Source organism: Sceloporus occidentalis, unplaced genomic scaffold (assembly GCF_023333645.1).
Source record: "Sceloporus occidentalis isolate IW3139 unplaced genomic scaffold, rSceOcc1.0.p SCAF_2, whole genome shotgun sequence".
Classification (NCBI taxonomy): Eukaryota; Metazoa; Chordata; class Lepidosauria; order Squamata; family Phrynosomatidae; genus Sceloporus; species Sceloporus occidentalis.
In genome coordinates, this window is record NW_028316982.1 from 80,383,647 (window position 1) to 80,403,530 (window position 19,884).

The 19,884-nt window shown below is 39.1% G+C and overlaps 1 protein-coding gene across 3 annotated transcripts in view; it reads left to right on the forward strand.

The window, feature by feature from the left end:
• The first annotated feature begins 4,508 nt into the window (after positions 1 to 4,508).
• The window catches only part of ZRANB1 (zinc finger RANBP2-type containing 1), a 53,416-nt gene continuing 38,040 nt past the window's right edge, over positions 4,509 to 19,884 (forward strand). For 2 of the 3 annotated variants that reach the window (XM_089510118.1, XM_089510116.1), the window contains exons 1-2: positions 4,520 to 4,558; positions 9,513 to 9,629. The gene's annotated coding sequence lies outside the window, so the exon portion shown is untranslated. Of the gene's footprint in view, positions 4,559 to 9,512; positions 9,630 to 19,884 lie in introns of all 3 variants that reach the window. The other variant, XM_089510117.1, reaches the window with a different exon arrangement.

Below are 19,884 nucleotides of genomic sequence, written 5' to 3' on the forward strand. Positions count from 1 at the left end.
GTATTGCTATACCCTATGCTGCCAATAGTGTTTTGCATATCAGAGTTGATTTAACTTTTAAGAATGCATACAATGACATATTGAAGCCATTTATACCTGAACAGTGACAGAATGATACTCTGGGTCCCAGGGCATCATCTCACAACTGCTCAGTTATGGGTGGTTTAAATGAAGGGATACAGTCATTCTTTTTCAGGATAAACCTCCAAGCTCTGCTATGGCCAATAGGCCTGGTACAGACCGGTGCCATAGCATGTCATGAAGACGTGCTACAGCGGGTTCTTTTTGCTCCCCGAGGAAGCTGTGCGGTTTGTCCGCTGTGGCTTCCTTGCGGAGCAAACCAGGGCGCCAGCAGATTGCCCTTTTTGGGCAGTCTGTACCAGACCATAGTTATCTTATTAGCTATGTAAAACAGGGTATGTATTCTTGAACTGAAGCCTACACTCTTGCAACCCTCCTCATTGTGTAAAGAACGCAGATGTTAGAAGACTTAAGTTGTTGTAAGCATGCTTACAGCCTGATCCCTAAAAATCAGTTTCACTGAGTTCAGTGGGGTTTAATGCTAGATAAATGCATGAAAGACTGCAGGAGTGTTTAGATGTAAGTTCTATTGCAGTGAATAGGACTGATGAGTTCATTTGTTAAAAGAAAGAAATTATTCTTGTGAGTACACAGCACCTGTTAACATAAGTGTAATGAACATTTTAGGCAGCAAGGAGTGGACAGAACCCATAATAGTATTTGGTATATAGAGAATGAGACCTACACTCAGACAACAAGAGGCAAAATTATCCCAAGCTATGTACTGAATAATGCATTATAGTGGTATTATCCAGTACTTTATATTTGACTCATGGTATACTTGCTAAAAAGACAAGTCCATTACTAGGACACTCTCTCTACAGTGATAACGAGAATGTGTTACATGAAGAAAGCCTAGGATCCAATGAAAATTATCCATCCCTAGTAGCTGGAATGAAATTCTTTGCCTTTAGAACAGGGTGAGGTAATGTATGGCCAGGGCGACCAAATGTCATAAGTGCAAAAGAAGATAAAGCACCATGAAAGGTAAGACATTCAAGAAAAATGTTGGACATTAGAATCATAGAATCATAGAGTTGGAAGAGATTGCAAGGGCCATCCAGTCACAAAGATAAAAACTAGAAATACTACTATAAATATAAATTCATGCTTCTTAGACATGCTCAGAATGGAGGGCTGTTGAAAATCCTCCTGGATAGAAGGTTGAAATGTAGAACATGCCCTGGAAAAGGAGCACACCTGCTTACCCTGTGTATGGCCCACTCAGGTATTGCTGGAATGTACTGGTAGTTCTCATCACTACCATCAGCAAAACCAATTGTGAAGGATGATGGGAGTTGAAGGACACAACAGCTGCAGGGCCACAAAATGCTCTTCTCTGTTTTTAGAGCCGCAGGTTGGGGTGCCCAGAAAGGAAGTGGTGCTATTTCCTGGGAATCCCGTAAAACCAGTTCCCTTCAGTTCTTGCCTTGCCACATGCTTTGTCACAGTCCTCTCTTCCTTGTGGAGGCCAAGAACCAGCAAGTGCTCCAACAAAGTTCCTGCCCCAGGTCCATAAAACCCGTAGGCAGCACTGTCCAGTTTAGTACACTAGGTTTGGCATTAACCAGTGTGGAAACTCATGGTGTCACTCCGCCCATTGATCTCATACCATACCATATCATACAGAATCCTTAGGAATGTTTTTTTTGTACTCATAAAAATCCATCAGTGATACCTTTATTGGCCAACCGAAATGCACAATATACTTGTTGCAAGCTTTCGAAGCTCCATGGGCTTCTTCATCAGGCAAGATGTTACAAACCAAACAGGAGGGGGAAAAACAATTGGAAATATTAGTTAGATGCCTTTTTTTGTACTAGTATTACTCATAAATTATAATTCCTGTATATTACTGAATGTAATGGTAATAGTTGTGACATAAACAACTAGCAAAATTAAAATTATATATTTAAATCACAATATCATACGTGCAGCCTAAATGCATCGACATATACATAGTTTCATGTGGTTGAAGTGAAAATTTAAATTTAAAACCTGGGGGCTCTCCTTTCACTTTCCACTGAGCCTCGCCCCACTCACCCCATCTCTTCAGTATCTTAAAGGGACACAGGGGAATGCTTCAGCTGTTTCTGCCCAAAGGTAGATGTTTGAGGAGCAGTGGTGTCACCCCCAATTAGGGTGTCACCTGGTGCGTGCCGCAACCCCTCCACTCCCTAAGTGATGCCACTGGTCCTGTCCACTATCCAGATGGAAAAGGGAACCCTGCATTATTAGGCAGCTCAGTGGTCCTGATCTGTGTAGTACAAGGTGACCAGATGTCCTAATAACCACAAAGGAAGACAAGGCACCACAAAATGTAGGACACTCAAGAAAAATGTAGGTCGTGACCAAATAAAAGCTAAAAACATTAATAGTCTTGCAAAGAAGCCAGTGAAATGTGGGCTAGACAATGCAACTGTTAAATGGATTTGTAATTGGTTGAACAGCAGAACCCAAAAGGTGGTCAGCAAGGCTCATCTTCATCCTGGAGAGAAGTGACCAGTGGGGTGCCGCAGCGTTTTGTCCTGGGCCCAGTGCTATTCAGCATCTTTATCAATGACTTGGATGAAAGAATAGAGGGCATGCTTTGCAGAGGACACCAAATTAGGAGGACTGGCTAAAACCCCTGAGGACAGGATCAACATTCAAAATGTCCTGAATCCATTAGAAAGCTGGGCCAAAACTAACAAAATGAGAAATGTAAGGTACTGCACTTAGGCAGAAAAAATCAAATGCACAGATATAGGATGGAGGACACCTGGATTAACAAGATGACATATGGAAGGGATCTAGGAATCCAACACACAAGAACACCACCACCACAACCTTACCTTTATTCCAGCCAACAGGCCATTAGGTAACACAATATATGTAAAACGTGTTAAAACAGCAGTATAAAAACAGACATTCAAAGCAAACATGACTAATAAGGAATGTTTAAATATTAAAATAGTGTTATAAAAATAAATATTGAAGACAAGCATACTTATGATCCTAGTATCGATTATATATATATATATACACACACACACACACACACACACACACAGCCACTACACACCACACCGGCTCCTTCGCCAGGGTTTGACCAGATGTCCTAATGATGACTGCAAAGGAGGACAAGGCCCCACAAAAAAATGTAGGACGTCAAAAGAAAAATGTAGGGCATTACAAAACAAAAGCTGAAAACAGTGATATAAATTGTAAATACAGGCTTCTTAATCATGCTCAAAATGGAGGAGGTTTTGGGACTCTTCCTGGACAGAAGGCTGGAATGTAGGACATGTCCTGGAAAAGGAGGACATGCCTGGTCACCTTGGTTTTGGGCTGTTTAAAATTAATTATTTCTTTTTGGAGCTGGCAGAAGCACACCTGAGAGAGAAAGTATGTCCATTACACTTTGACAGAGAATCCTTGATGTTTTCAGAGTATATACTAAATGTACTGTATATATAAGTATATACACAGTACATTTAGTATATACTCTGAACATATCAAGGATTCTCTGTCAAAGTGTAAAGTACTGTATATAGTTTTGTGAAAACATCAAGGATATATACAGTATATAGTATCTATGTATACGTATATACAGTATATACGTGTAAAGTATATATACAGGGAGCTGGCTGGAACAAGAGTATTTGCTGTTATTCTGTGCCTTATGTCAAACTTTATTCAGAGTGTTTTTGTTTTTATTTTGCCCTTGCCATCCTCTGAGGCTGAGAGAGTGTGACTCCCCCAAGGTCACCCAGTGGGTTTCTATGGCCAGAGTCCAATCCAAGGCTCAAACCAGGACACCAGGCTGAGCTATTATATTTATGGGGAGAAAAGTACTATTTATTTCCCCTTTGGCTGAAGAGAGTCGAAGTGGGCCCCCCCTCTGTGGCATTTCCCTTTGAAGGGCTTGGGGCGGCCATTTTGTTTCTCTCCCTCTCATATCCCCCCCCAAGAGACACACAGCATCTTCACAATGAGGCGTCCCGAAGCCTGGGGTGACGTCACCTGTCCGTCTCCAAAGAGGCGCCTTCCCATTGGTTGGGGAGAGCGCTCCATTTGGCCAATGAGAGCGCGGCAGTGGCCTAAGACGGGCGGGCTGACGTGCGAGATCACGTATTCCTTCTGAAGGAAGGGGGGGCGGGTTTATTTTGCTTTGGGCCACTCTAGCCACCGCCGCCGCCGCCGCCATTAGGCGAGCCAGGACAGAGACCGGCGGCCTTGGCCCTGCCTCCCCTCTTTCCGCGGAGTGGTATCGCCCTCCTCCTGTTCCTCCCCTCCTTTTACCAGACCTGGAAGAAACCATGTCCTGACCAGAGGGGGGGAGTCTATGTTGTTGGCTGCGGCGGGGAGAGGAGGCCGCAGGCTGCGGTGCAGGGGTGGGTGGGATGCGGGAGAAGGGAATGGGCTGCAGCTGCTACTGAAGGAGGAGGAGGAGGAGGAAGGAGGAGGAGGAGGAGGCCGCCGTGGGAGCAACAAGGTAAGGTTAAAAGCCCTCTGAGGAAGGGAAGGGGGACTGGGATCACTAGGCTTACCCTCCCCAAAGCCCTGGTTCCTAATAGGGAGATATATACACATATACAGTACAGTATATGTACTCTGTGAAGGTATAAGGGGTTCTCCCATAAAGGAATGGGGTTGTGTATTCTCTGTGGAGGTTTCCTGTAAAGTATGTGCTCTATGGAAGTATAAGGGATTCCCCATAAAGGTATAAAATGTGTATGGAAGTATCAAGGGTTTCCTATGGAGATATGGACTGTATTGCACTCTGGAAATACTAAGGGTTCCCTATTGGAGTTGTAGAGTGTATGCTTTGTGAGAATATTGAGATTGTAAAGGTTTAAAGTGTATATGAAAATATTAAGGGTTGTATATAAAGTGTATGCTTTGTGAAAATATTAGGATTCTCTGTAAAGGTTTGAAGTGTATACTTTGTGAGAATATTAAGATTGTCTGTAAAGGTATATAAGGTGTATGCAAAATATTAAGGGTTGTTTATAAAGAGATGAAAGTATATATCATAGGAAAGTATTAAAGAGTCTCTGTAAAGGTATAAAGTGCAAATATATAAAGTATAAATATTAAGGCTTCACTATAAAGGTGTAAAGTGTATACTTTATAAAAATATCAGGGATTCTCTACAAAATATAAAGTGTATATAGAAAATATTAAAGGTTATTTTTAGAGACATAAAGTATATACTTTATGAAAACATTAAGGGTTGTTTATAGAGATATCAAGTATATACTTTATGAAAATATCAGGGATTCTTCTATAAAGGTATAAAGCACTGTATAGACTTCATGAACATACCAAGGATTCCTTCTAAAGATGGAAAGTATATAGTGTTTCTCTATAAAGGCATGAAGTGTTTACTCTGTGAAAATATCAAAGATTCTGTATAAAGCCTTCTCTTCTGAGAGGTTTCTTTTCTTTTATAAAAGCCAGCTCCTGGGCTTTTTGTCCCTGGGCTGCTGCTGCTGCTGCTGTTGTTGTTGTTGTTGTTGTTGTTGCTGTGTGCCTTCAAGTCCTTTTCGACTTATGGAGACCCTATCATGGGGTTTTCCTGGCAAAATCTGTTCAAAGGAGGTTGCCATGGCCTCCCTCTGAGGCTGAGACAGTGTGACTTGCTCAAGGTCACCCCAATGGGTCTCATGACCGAGCCAGGATTCGAACTCTGGTCTCCAGAGTCTAGTCCAACACTCAAATCACTGTGCTATTTTTAGGCTTGTTTTTGTTTTGCTTGCGTAAGGAAAGGAATTGTTATGTTCAGAAACTTTCCTCAGTGTCCACAAAACAGGGCCACTTTGGGGACAACCCAAATACACGCTGCAAGCTTTTGAAGCTCTCCTTGCCTTCTTCGACTGGCAAAGGATATTAAAAACCATCTTGTTGTTGTTCTTGTTGTGTTTGTGTGCCTTCAGATCGGTGACCCTAAGGCAAACCTGTCCTGGGGTTGACAAGATCAAGTGTTTTCTTTTTAAGGGTCTGTACATAGTTTTATTTTTATCGTTTTAATTATTATTAATATGATGAATGCTAGTCACAAGCCTGTTTTTTTTCCAGACCCCTTTGCCTCGCAGAGAAGCCAGTGGAGCGTCAGGGTTTTGTGGATTTGGGGATATTACTGTACATGGATAAATGTCCAACAGGGCTACTACCCTCAGTGTGTTTTTAAGTTGGGGACATTGCTGGGGAAGGAAGCAGGGAGAGAATCACTCTGGATGTGAAGCCAGGTTTGCCATAGATAGCTCAGCCCCATGGAGTCTGCTTGTCTCTGTTGGATGTAATGACATCACTGCTCTCCCCCTCCTTCCCCGCCTTGTGTCCCTTACAAGGATTTGGGGTTTTTAGGCACCTGCCAGGGAGAGATGCTGCTGCTGTTGCAACAGCCTTGTTGTTTACAAGGAAATGCAGTGTATGACGGTGGCTTGGCAAAGAGCTGGCTTTCTGTACACTGAGCCCTTGGTATCCACTGGGCTTCCAAAATCTGTGGATGCTCAAGTCCCATTGATTACCGTGGCATAGTAAAATGGTGTCCCTTATATAGAATGCCAAAATCATGGTTTGTTCTGGGAAATTTATATATTCAAGCCATGGATCTGTGGATAAAGAGTCCATGAATATGGAGGAGCAACTGTTTTTTGAAGTGTTAATGCCTACAGAATGTGGTACTGAGTCACCTGCTGCCTCTCAGGCTTTGGGGAAACCACCAAATATTGCAAATACTTTTTTCCCCTTAATGTTTGTGCGTCGTTGAAAAGGCACTGTGGTTTGCATTGATGGCATCACTTCTGGCTTTGGAAGGGGGATTTGCCACGGCTGTTGCTTACAATACACCCACTACCCCCCTCAGTAATATGTCAAAGCCCGAACTGAATTTAGTTTGGCGTATGCATCAGCATGATGTTTCCCTGAGTGTAGTTGTTCACATTTTGTGCTGCAGTCCCTAGATCTTACTACAGTGAGGTCATACCTCTCCTATGCTTCAACCCCCGTTTCCTCATTATTCATAGATGGCAACACATGGCTGAATCTCAAATGTTACAAACAGATATAAATACTGGATTTTTATGGTGTGGTGGTTAAATTCTTCATAGTTGCTTAAAAGTGAAATCAACATCTTGTGGAGGTCTAGCCTAGCAGTCCATTTTATTTTTCACAGAAGTAGTTTTTTCTAGGAGACTGCACTTCAGCTTGATCATATTTCGCAATTTGCATCAGACTGCCATAGGAACTTGTATTAATTTATAGCTGTCTCCTTTGAATCTCTTTACGTCATAGTAGCTGTCTTTATAGCTAGCTACCAGTAGATAAAGCTTTTTGGAGATTATTCAAGGCAAATCATGATTGCTGTAGCTTTCCCTCAGTTTCAGAGAATTGCATTTCCCCAGAACCTGTGTCTTGCAAAGTGCTCTTGTTGAATTTGCATATATTTTGTGTCTCTTCCTTCACCCACCCCCATCTTTGCAATTGTGTTCCCCCCCTGCTCTTCTGATTTTAGTTTGCCACCCACACCACTGTAGAAGCAGTAGAATTGTGGGACTGACAGTAGAGTACCCCTGCATTTAATCTTGTTATTATTTTTGGCAAGGCCATGCGGTTTTGTAACTACATGCATCTTTGTATGACCATGAGATGGTTTTCCAACATAGAATCATAGAGTTGGAAGAGACCACAAGGGCCATCCAGTAGAACTCCCTGCCATGCAGAAACTCTCAATCAAAGCACCCCATTGACAGATGGTCATCCAGCCTCTGTTTAAAGACCTCCAAGGAGGGAGACTTCACTACACTCTGAGGGAGTTTGTTCCACTGTCAAACAGCCCTTACTGTCAGGAAGTTCCTACTAATGTTGAGCTGGAATCTCTTTTCCTGTGGCTTGCATCCATTGCTCTGTGTTCTAGTCGCTGCAACAGCAGAAAACAAGCTTGCTCTCTCCTCAAGATGACATCCCTTCAAATATTTAAACAGGGCTATCATATAACATCTCACGAGAAGTGTCACTATAATCGATAATCCTTCAATTTTACATAGTAGTGCTTTCAGGGTCAAATATGGTAATCTGATTTTTTTTTTCTGGCAGTCATATCAGGGTTGCCATTTAAGACAAGTTATGACTGACTAACAGGATGTATTTGGTTCCTATTTTGTGTATGTAAAGTATCCTGATTATTGCTGTCCAAATGAAGACATTATCTCTTTCATTTATTTTAATTAGAATCTGTAAGGTATGAATTCAAGCAGGTTTGTTTCCTTTTGTTTTCTACTTCTTTTTGATTCTGCTTGTTAACTTCTAGTAGGTATTTGTGGACTCCACTTCAATCACAGAGGGAATCAGTAGTTTACCTGACAAAAGCCACTATTAGTTATCTGTGTCAGAACCACGTTTTTCAAGTTATTTCTGTTCCTTGAATTTAACCTTTCTGCATGAATTTGAAAGCAAAACTAGTTCACTCTTACCCAAATAGAAAGTAAAATTACTTATAACATAACATAAAACCACAATGAAAACACAAATTGCTACAAATAGTGAAATAACAGAAATAAGCAGGAGAAATGATCTTATAATAACAATATAGCAGCAGTTCATAAGGTGGAAATAAATTTCATAGAAAAACAAGATGGTATGCTTTCTGTCCACATTTAAGTATTCCCTAAAATGTTGGCTGCTAATTTGACATCTGACAATATTCAGTGGTTTGGACAGATGGAAACTTCTTGGGGAGGGCTTTCCATAGTGTTGATCCCACATTCAAAATACATCTTCCTTATAAATATGTGCTGCACTTCAGTCATTTAACCATATCCTAAGCTGTTTTGGTTGCTAATACACTTGTCCTTCCACATTTGATTATTCACAGATTTTATTAGTATGTTCTCTCCAGGAATATCTAGGTCTTCCGGTGCAACTCGGTACTCAACTTTAACCAAAAGTCACATTGAAGGACCTAGAGTTTCCTAGAGAGAACACACCACTAGGCATTTGTAGCTCCTCCAGCACAATTCTGTGGTCAGTGTTTGGCAGATGTTGACCACAGAGTTGCCCTGGAGGACCTAGAGATTCCTAGAGAGTTGTTCTCTCAGGTAAAAACGTAGTGTTTTTGTTATTTGCAATTTCCCCACATTCATGGAGATCCTGTGCCCCAACCCCAGCGAATTTTCACTGGAGTGATAAAACTGGAAGTAGCATTTTATGCCAGAGAAAATATCTAAGAACTCCAGATAGATTGTATTAATATCAGTACAACATTTAGAAAAAGGTATAGAAAAGACCATTGTTGTCCCTTATTTTTGTAAAACAAATTAAATTATTTAAAATTTCCGTATTTTCTACTTAAAACATACAAAATAATGTATAAGATAAATTAATAACTTGCTAAATACTGCTGAAAGTAGTAATAAAAATTCTGTATTTCTTTGAAAATCTTGCAGAGAAACAGCACCGCAATATTCACAGATAGGAAAACCCTAAGCAAACATTTTGAAGTGCCAATGAATTCAAAGGCAAGGTGCCACTGCAGTGCAGTCCCTTGTTTCTCTTCCTCAAAGGTAAGATTAATACATAATAATAATAATAATAATAATAATAATAATAATAATAATAAAGTATTTATTTATATCCCGCCTCTTCCCTTTTGGGGATCGAGGCAGGTAACAACAGAGCTTAATACAATACAAAATAATCAAACAAAGCAAACCCCCGAATCCCCCCAATCCTCACCCTACCTCCCTGAATAAAATTGACTAGGACACAGACAAGCCACTTTCACATTGAAAGTAATAAGGAAGAGAGTTTCAGTTGCTTAACCTTCTCATTCTAGCATGTTTAAATAATAAATCACAATATCACCTTTAATAAACCAGAGATCACCATATTTTGAGTTAGAAATTGCATGGCCACATCTAAGAAACCATGATTCAGTAGATCTTGCTGTAGAAAATATCATCAGAATTATCTCTCAAAGGTTAAGTCAAGCTACCACTTGAATGGGTCAAGATTATGCTCTAGCTACATAGCAAGAACTTAATTTACTATTGGAATTATTGTTATTCCATTAGTAACTATGATAAGTTAATGCTTACAACTATACCTGTAATATAGTTTTAAATAACTTTTTAAAAAGGTTAGTCAGCATCCAACATTAACATCTATTTTGAGACATTTCAGACCTAATCTATTGCAAATTGAAAAAAGAACGATTACTAAATCAATTGTCTTCAGCTGAATTGTTACCAGTGGGTTTTAGTTAAATAAGCTACATTTTTATGTTTACTAGAGATGCATATAATAATAATAATAATAATAATAATAATAACCAACTGTTTATTTATATACCGCTTTTCCTCGAGATCAAAGCGGTTCACATCAGGTGAAATCTGTGCTTTCGTTATTTATATCTCTGTTGCAAAACTATGTTAATAGAAATGGTGATGTAGACCTAATTTATCAGTGCACTCTTTTGTTGGTGTTTAACTAGGCCTTATACTCATATGAAATAGCTGAGTTGGCATGATTTCTCTTGTGCTGAGATAATATGCTTTCTCCTTTGCTGTTTAATGAGAGGGGTCATTCTAAGTGACCTTAGCCATTGCTGCCATTAGGCATACCAGTGAGACTTGAAAAGTCACTTCTGTTGGCCTATAAATACCTTTTGAATCTTGTCAGTGTTTCAAATGCCACCTGCTCAGTGGTGGGTGTAAAAGAAGAGGGGATATAGTAAATCAAAAGCCATTAGATGTCTTTTTGCATTATGTGTGGTATCATGTTGAATAGGATGTTGTTGTTGTTGTTGTTATGTGCCTTCAAGTCATTTCTGACTTGGGGCAACCCTAAGATGAACCTATCATGGGGTTTTCTTGGCAAGATTTGTTCAGATGAGGGTTGCCACAGCATACAGCCATGGAAGTTAAAGTGGTATCAAACTGCTTTCTTTTTGCAGTATAGCAGCAGCCTAGAACAGAGTTAAATAGAAATTATAAACTTAACACATAGTAATGGCATCTGATAGTGTGCATCAGATGATCCACTCTGGATCACAGATGCAGTTTTTCCATAACAACTTCAAACCAACTGTTGTACAAGAGTACCCAGATCAAATCATAAAGTCAGTGTCAAACTAAATAAAAGGCAATGCCAAACAAGGAGGATTTTAAGTTAGCTTTATTTGCATGATGCCAGGAAAGAATCTGGAATTAAACTTCAGATGTAGAACAAGAGAAAAAGACAAAATGTTCAGAAGTATTTGCATAAGAAATTATTCAGAGTAATAATTTATTGCTTATCACTGCTGCATACCAAGGTTATATTTGAAATTCATCTGATTTATACATTTATTCAGAGTGATAACAAGTATATTAACAGGCAGGTTTTCATTGCAGCATACCAAATTTCTATGTGAAATTAATCTCATTTCTATCTTTAAATATTCAAAATCATTTGATTTTTCCACTTAGATTACTAGAGCTGTAATAGCAAAGATTTCCCAGTAGTAACACTTTTTTCTAATAAAAACCGAACAGGCATTACAGGACATCGATTCAGATCAATTACAACATAGCCACGAAGGTAACAGATACTTCTGAGGAAAACATGTTAACATTCCTGATTTGAAACTCGTCTGGGATTTTGTACCTAGCATCTTTTCCCAACATTAGTCTTCCGTCTTGCTAAATAAGAAGTGCTGTTTATTTTTTTCTTCATTTGCTTCTGAAGAACCAATGAGTTTCAAAGAACAGTATAGATAGACATGTCTCATGACTTAATTGACATAAAAATAAATGTTAACTTGATAAATAACATTCCTTCATTGACTCATTTACCAAACCCAAATAGCAACCTGCTATTTGAAATCTATTCCAAGCATACAAACATTTCAAATTCACTTAGTGCTAAAATTTCAGATTATAAATCATACCAAAATGAGTAAAATTACCTCTAATTTATGCTAATAAGTGTTTGTGTGTTTTTAAAGTAACCCACACCCTACTGTGCTCTGTGAGTTATGAAAACATTCACCTGTGGTATAGTTGACTACAATGTACTTATAGAGATAGACTAGGGGCCATGTCCAAGTCCACCACACATGACTATGAGCTCCATCATATTGTAACATGTGCAAGGAGAATGCAGCAAATAGCCGAAAGAATTGTCCAGATTGACTGTTTGACTAACATTAAAATTAAAACCAGCCTCACAACTCTTCAAACTACAGTTAATTACCAGTCAATATGTACTATTGGTCTGAGCATTGGACTATGACTCAGGAGACCAGGGTTCTGTTCCACGCCTGGCCATAAAACCCATTGGGTGACCTTTAGCAAGCCACAGGCTCTCAGCCTCAGGGGCAGGCAGAGTGGAATTTGTTTTTGTTTTTAGCATATTAGTATATTATTTTAGTATTTTATAGTGTGGCATTTTATCATTTGCTTTTTATCTCACAAAGCTCCAAATCCCAGAATTTGATAGTCATAGCAGTTAAAATGGTGTCAAACTGCTTTATTTCTGTAGCATAGATACACCCCTAGTTTCCTACTCAAATATTAGAACCATATCCTTCAACTTCACATCCTTCTGTGTTTTACTTTGATCTGTTCCGTGGCACATCTCCCATTTATTTGGTACACACTTAGCCATAGTTCATTTGGCTAATTTCAGCACTAACCAAATGCTCAGAGGGACTCTGCGAAGCTGTCTTAGTTCATACTGCATCACTGTCAGCTGTTTTGATGGTAGTGTAGGAATAAAAATATATTGAACTACAGCTGTTTCTGGCAAATTGCTAGATTCTTCCTTTTCTACAAATCCTTGAGATAATGTCATGATAAATGAGTGTTCAAGCCCATGCTCTATGTGCAAAGATTATAAACGTGTGAATAGATTTAACTTTGTTGCTAGGAGATAGTAATAACTGAACATCAGTCTAGAGACAATCGGTGGACAACTTGCTGTTTGGAAAGTATCTTTGTATAAATTTGGTATTTGGTTAAACATCTATGAACCCATAATGTAGCTATAAACTTTCTAAAATGGCACATGACTGTTGTATTGTGATTCTAGTTTACTGGAAAGTTTGTATGAATTACCTTGCTATTTCCACTTACAACTAAAACATTTATCATTATGTATCAGATGAAATAGGTTCTTATCTACCATATATATTTGACTATAAGTTGACCTCATGTATAAGTCAAGGGCAATCTTTGGGGCCAGAAGTATAGATTTTGACATGACCCTTGGATAGAAATCTGGAGTCTTCTTGCCAGCGGCAAGAGGGAAGCATCAGTCAATATGAGGCTTCAAGACAGTGAAGTGTCTTGAAGTGAAGTGTGTAGGTGAGAGAGAATATTAAACAAACTGCAATCAATCAGTCACCAAGGACTCTATCTGCTTGGCTCAGGACAGAAAGAAACTGCATGGGAAAATCTGAAAGAGCTGCTATCACATTACCATACTGACCCGTAAATAAGTTAACCTGGGATTTTGGGGTCAATTTTTGGGCATAAATTTGTAGACTTGTAGATGAGTATATACGATATATATGCCCATACAACAATTCATCCTGTTTTGTAGGTACTTGTTGGAGCAGTAAGACTTTTGATGAATAATACTCGAGGATGCTGTTACAAGCAGTTTTGCTCCAACAGTTGTATGTACTGTTTACAAGCTGAGGAGTTTGAAATACCATTACCACTTGTACCACCAAAGTATTTGGTCATATATTCAGCAAAGAACTTTGGGAACAACATTATTTTTAGCAGGCAAGAGTTGTATACGAATTGACCTCAGGTAGGGGGATTTTCTGTTATAATTAAATCACATTCTTTAAAATGTTTTCTCTTGTCTGAAAACTGAAAAAAAAATTTCTCTTGTTTGATTTGCATCAGCTGCTTCTTCTTCTATTTATTTGTATCCTGCTCTTTTCCCAGAACTGGTACTGAGCTTATTTCAATAATTTTCAGTAGCTTGTTGGTTTAACATGGAAGAACATTTTATCTTTTCATCTTGCACATCTTTTCATCGTGTATATGGACTCCTAAAATTCTTCTGTTCATCTGTATTAGATAATAGCATGGTCATGTTTTAAATGTAGATAAATTGATTCTGGTACACTTTTATATGCAGAAATGAGAACTGCAGCAGAAATGGCCAAGAAAGAAAAGTGATAAACTTAATTTTGTGAGGCAGGAAGGGTTAGCAAGAAGAATTACTTTATTTAAATACAGACCAGCAATTTAATTTCTTACGTTGCACTGAAGCAATGCTATTAACTTCTCACCGTGAAAATTAATTCTAACTTCATTTATTTTTTAGGGGGTCTTATGTTCTAAAATGAATTTTATAGACTAGAATGTGCAAAACGTATATTGGAATCTACTAGTAGGCCTCAAAATAATTCATAGTTACCTTGTGGTCTTGTGGCTTGAGTTTCTACTATGAATTTTTAACAAGAGGAACAAGGAAAAGTCCTTTCCTATATGAGACAACTGAGATCAAGAAAACTTGAGGGTAGGAGTTTGTATTAAAGAAGGAAAGGTGTTGGCCAAAAGAGGAAAATATAAAAATCCATACTAGGGTAATACTTTTAATGAGACTAACTAAAATGGCAAAATACAGCATCCCTCCCTGTTTGTGGCTTTAACATTTGTGGTTTTGATTATTCACGGATTTGATTAATATGTTTGTTGTAGAAATCATGTGGTCCTCCAACACATCTCTACGGTCAACTTCTGCTATTTTGGGAGGAAGGCAGGGCATAAATTCAATAATTAAAAAGAAAATTAGAAGTTGTACTGGATGACTTACAGATTTCAAGAGAACCCTTCTCTAGCTTTTTGTAGGTCTTTCAGCACAATTCTATGCTCGACCTCCAGCAGACATTGACCATAGAGTTGTGCTGGTGGACCTAGAGATTCCTAGAGTGGTGTTCTCTCAGGTAAGAGAAATGATGGCTTTTTATTTGTGGTTCTTCCACCTTCATGGATGACCTGCACCCCCAACCCCAGGGAATGTGGAGGGCCCACTGTACTCTGCAAACTTCTGAGGTCTTAACATTTTATCATCAGGTATGATGATAAAGCAAAAAGTGGGGAGTCAGCATTTGATTACAGTTTTAAGATGGAAAATGAAAATAAATTGCAAACATTGGGCTGAATTCAGTGGGCTCTTAGCATCTGCTATGGTTTGGTCCCTAGACCATGGATACCAAAATTCATGGATGTTCAAGTCTCGTTAAATGCAATAGATAGTAAAATTGTGTCCTTTATAAAATGACAAAATCAAGGTTCGCTTTTTGGAATTTTTATATATAAATACAGTATTTTCAAGCCATAGATAAGTATACACAGACTCGAATGGTATGGAGGGCCGACTGTACAGCTGTTAGTTCCAACTGTAATATGACTATTAAATCCATGGCATTTATTGTCAACACTGATGCACAGCATACTGATTCAATGGATCTATCTGTGAGTAACAGTTGGATTTAGCCCACTCAAATTATGTTCTACTCAGTTGGTACTCTTGGGCAACTGGGATTCTCCCAGGGGCTCTTGGGAAGAAAAACAAAACAGAACATTTATCCTACATTTTTGGAAAAGTAAAATCTAGCATCTTCAAGATACTACTAGCAGCAAAGAGTTGGGAAGAAAGTCAAGGAAGTAAGTGTAACGACAGGTTTGCAGTTGGACATTAAGAAAACAAAAATAATAACCATGATGAAGACATTGAAATAAGGAGATGATTTTCCATACCTTGGCTCGGTCATAAATCAGAATGGAAATTGTAGTCAAGAAATCAGAAAACTCAGACTTGGAAAAGAAGCTTATGAAGAGAGTAGACAAGATCCTGATGTATTCTGATGTATTATTGAATACTAAAGTTACTCCATGCTATCAGATTGTAAGCCTGAGGGCAGGGAACCGTCTAACTAAAAAGATTGCATGTACAGCGCTGTGTAAATTTACAGCGCTTCATAAATAAAGGTTAATAATAATAATAATAATAATATTTCCCATTTCTGTGTATGATTGTGAAAGTTGGACAGTGAAGAATGCTGAAAGGAAGAAAATAAACTCATTTGAAATTTGGTGCTGGGGATATCATGGACTGCTAAAAAGTTAAACCAATGGGTCCTAGAGCAAATCAAACCTGAACTCTTTCCTGAAAGCCAAGATGACTAAACTGAGACTGTCATATTTTGTCTATACATGAGAAGACATGACTTACTAGAAAAGAGAATAAAGCTTATTCAGGAAGAAGGCAGCAGGAAAAGACGAAGATCTCATTACAGATGGATAAATTCAATCAAGGAAGCCACAAATCTGGGTCTGCAAGACCTGAAGAGGGCTGTTGATGACAGGGTGACTTGGAGGTCTCTCATTCATGGCCATAAATTGAAGTTGACAGCTCTTAAAAACAAAGTATGGTGTCATCTTTAGATCTTCAGTTGCTCAAGTTCCTTTCTTCAATTTTCATTTGTCCTTCCCCTGAATACGATCCTGTTTTACATATGATATGTTCAGCTTACAAGTTGAACAGATAGGGCAATAAAGTGTGATCATATGTGTTTATTGTTTTATTGTTAATGGGACTTACTTCTTGGTAAATGTGTACAGGATGGTAACCTGAGCAACAGCCCTGAGTCTGTAAGTTCCTGAGCAAGGTTGTTGATGATAGAGTGACTTGGAGGATCACAGATTTAAGCCATTGGGGGGAAAAACAAATTGAGATAAAAATAAAAACCCTCCAAATCTATGAATTTACTTCTGATAAGCAGCTGTAGGATTGCACTGTTAATGCAGTAGTTGTTATTTGAGTGTAATGGAAATATATGCGTTGTTAGAAAATTAAAGTTGAAAATATGTTTCCAAGTACGATTGAAGAACATATTACTTGGAAGAGGGAAATATTAATAAAGAATGATCAAATAGCTAATTACAGTATTTGAGAGGTATTTATCACCTTTTACCTTCACACTTCTGACATACCTCAGTGGAATTATAAAACCAATAGTGGTTTCAGGAAATCCTAGTATAATGCATTCTGTATTTCTCTAGCCCCATTTCATTTGAAATACAGTAATGCCTTAGGTAGTTCTGAATTAAATCACTTGCTGTCTTATTTTTTAAGAAGTCTATAGAAAATATAAGCCTAACTACCTTGAAGGCACCAAATCCTATCTGATCTTGGAAGCTAAGCAGAGTCAGGCCTTGTTATTACTTGGATGGAGGGCCACCCAGGTGCTGGCAGAGCAGGGCAGTGGCAAACCCTCCTTGAGTATTCATTGCCTATGAAAACACCATGCAATTTATGGGATCACTATAGGTTGACAGGCAACTTGAAGATGTGCACACAAGACACATGCACATTACAGGTATATCCAGATTATACATCTGAGAAAGGTGCCAACAGGAACAGTTGTCTGAATCTTTTGAGTGGCATCAAGATGGTAGCAAAATTGCGAGGATGGCTCATCACCATATGATCATGCACAATGAAATCTTAAGATACAGCTTTTGTCAGAAGCAAAACTGCGTTAGCAATCTTCAAGAAGCTTTTGAAAGACAGTTGACAAAAATGATGAACTTTCAAAATATAGGGGATAATATGACCACCTCTTTTTGTCATTAATTCTAGTGAGAGAATGAAGTCTATTTTTCCTTATTGACATCAACATGACTTTACCATCCTGAATTTTGATTAAAGTGTTATATGTTGTGAGAGGATGCTAGGCCTGTCCCAATCCATTGTAGCAATTATGAGCAATAATGGAAATTTATCTTCTTGTTGTTGTTAACTTATCTTGAACTGATTTTGACCTGTGGTGATGCTGCGTATGTAGGGTTGCCATCCCTGAGGACCTCCAAACCGGGAAAAATGTAGGACCTCCCCCCCCCCCCCCGGCAAAAAAAAGTCCTACATTTTTAAACCTTGTCCAAGGCCTCGCTGGGGACAGCGTCTCCTAAGCCCCAGCCAGGCCTTGGAGGACTCCACGATCGCAGAGCCGCTGCCAGGGCCTGGCTGGTGGGGGAATCCTGGGGGCGGGGCCAAACTGGGGCAGGACCATGCGGACCCGCCCCAAACTGGGAAAGTCCTGCCCCCAGGCGGGATATGGCAACCCTATGCGTATGAGACATCTCCAAGACTCCTTGTCCTCCACTGCTTTGCATAGTTCCTGCAAACTCATACCCATGACCTCCTTTATAGAGTCCATCCATCTAGCATGTGTCTTTTTCTCTTTCTTCTTCCCTCCATCTTTCCTAGCATTATTGTTTTCTCAATAATTCATGCCTTCTCATGATGTTTCCAAAGTACGACAGCCTCAGTTTTGTCATCTTGGTTTCCAATGAGATTCTCTGAACTTCCTTAATGTTAAATTTGCTCATAATTGCTTATTTTTCTTCTGTGACACCTTCTCCCCTTAAGTGATAGTGATTGCTATAAAGTATAGAAAGTTGGTTACTGGATATGTTTTGAATCCTGGAAGAGCTTCTGTTCCCTGTTTTCTATGTGGCTTCTGTGGCAAGGAGGAGATAGGCTGTTCCTCATCCTTTTGTACTTTTCTCTGTCCCGCCTTTGGAGCACTTGGAAACTAGAGAGGAAGAAAAGTGGGAGATCTGGAGAAAGAAACTGGACACTCCTTACTGCAACTGTGCTATAGCGGTACCTCACTGGAAGAGCAACCATGTAAATGTGTATATTGCTGTGAAGGAAGAGTTGTCCTCTTTAACTTTAAATTGGAGTTGGAATGGAACTCATGGTGTACTGCTTGCTGATGGATTATGACACTTGGCCACATCTTAAATCTATCTATCTATCTATCTATCTATCTATCTATCTATCTATCTATCTTTTATGTGTACCCCACTTTTTGTTAAAACAATCAATTATTACTATTATTAAGATCATAGAATTCTAGGAAAGGGAAACTGAAACATGTAATACATGTTCTTTGTATACACATACTCAATTTTCTTTTTTGTAAAATGAGATAAGCATATTACACTTGTCCTTCGCATTTGTGGTGCTACTGTTCACGTCCCTTGGTCTTTTGCAAATGGCAAGCGCCAAGGGACAAAATGGTGCATGCGTGGCCATTCAAGCCAATGGAGCTTGAATATTTGCAATTTTTTGTCTTTTGAGGGTGTGTGTGTGTGTCCAGAATGGATCCCTTGCAAAATCAGAGGGTCGACTGTTTATTTACAGATCAGTCTTGATGTACTAGGAAGGGAAATCCTTGATGGTACAATTGTCATATCTTATCATTTTGCTGGACCAACTATTATGAAACAAGTACACCAGTAAAGCTTTCCACTCATACTCTAATGCAAGTGCTGTGTGACCTTACTAGCTGATGAAACTGCTATGATTGCTCATTTGGTGTCTCAACAAAGACAGGAATGTTTGATGACTCTAATTAATGTATACAGAACAGTATAGTTGCTTTAGTGTAGCAACGGCAACTGCCAAGAGTTGGTAGGCTGCATAGTCCTATACTCCCCCATCTTTGGGACTGTGTGTGCGTGATCCCCACAGATAGCAAGTGGCACCCACCATCATCCATTTTTCTGTTCTGAAAAAAGGATTCTTCAGGCCTAGAAAAAGGTGTTTGTGGGAATCCTCCAAAAACACATGAAAATGTGGCAGAATAGACAAGGATGCTCCCCAGGTTTTAGGGACATGTTCCTGACCATTTTGGAGCATTTTTTCCTGCCCCCAATTATTTTTTGGGGGGATATTGAGATATTGGTAAGTCACAAAAACAACCTGGAGAATTGTGTGTGGCTTGTGAATTGCGTGGCCCTC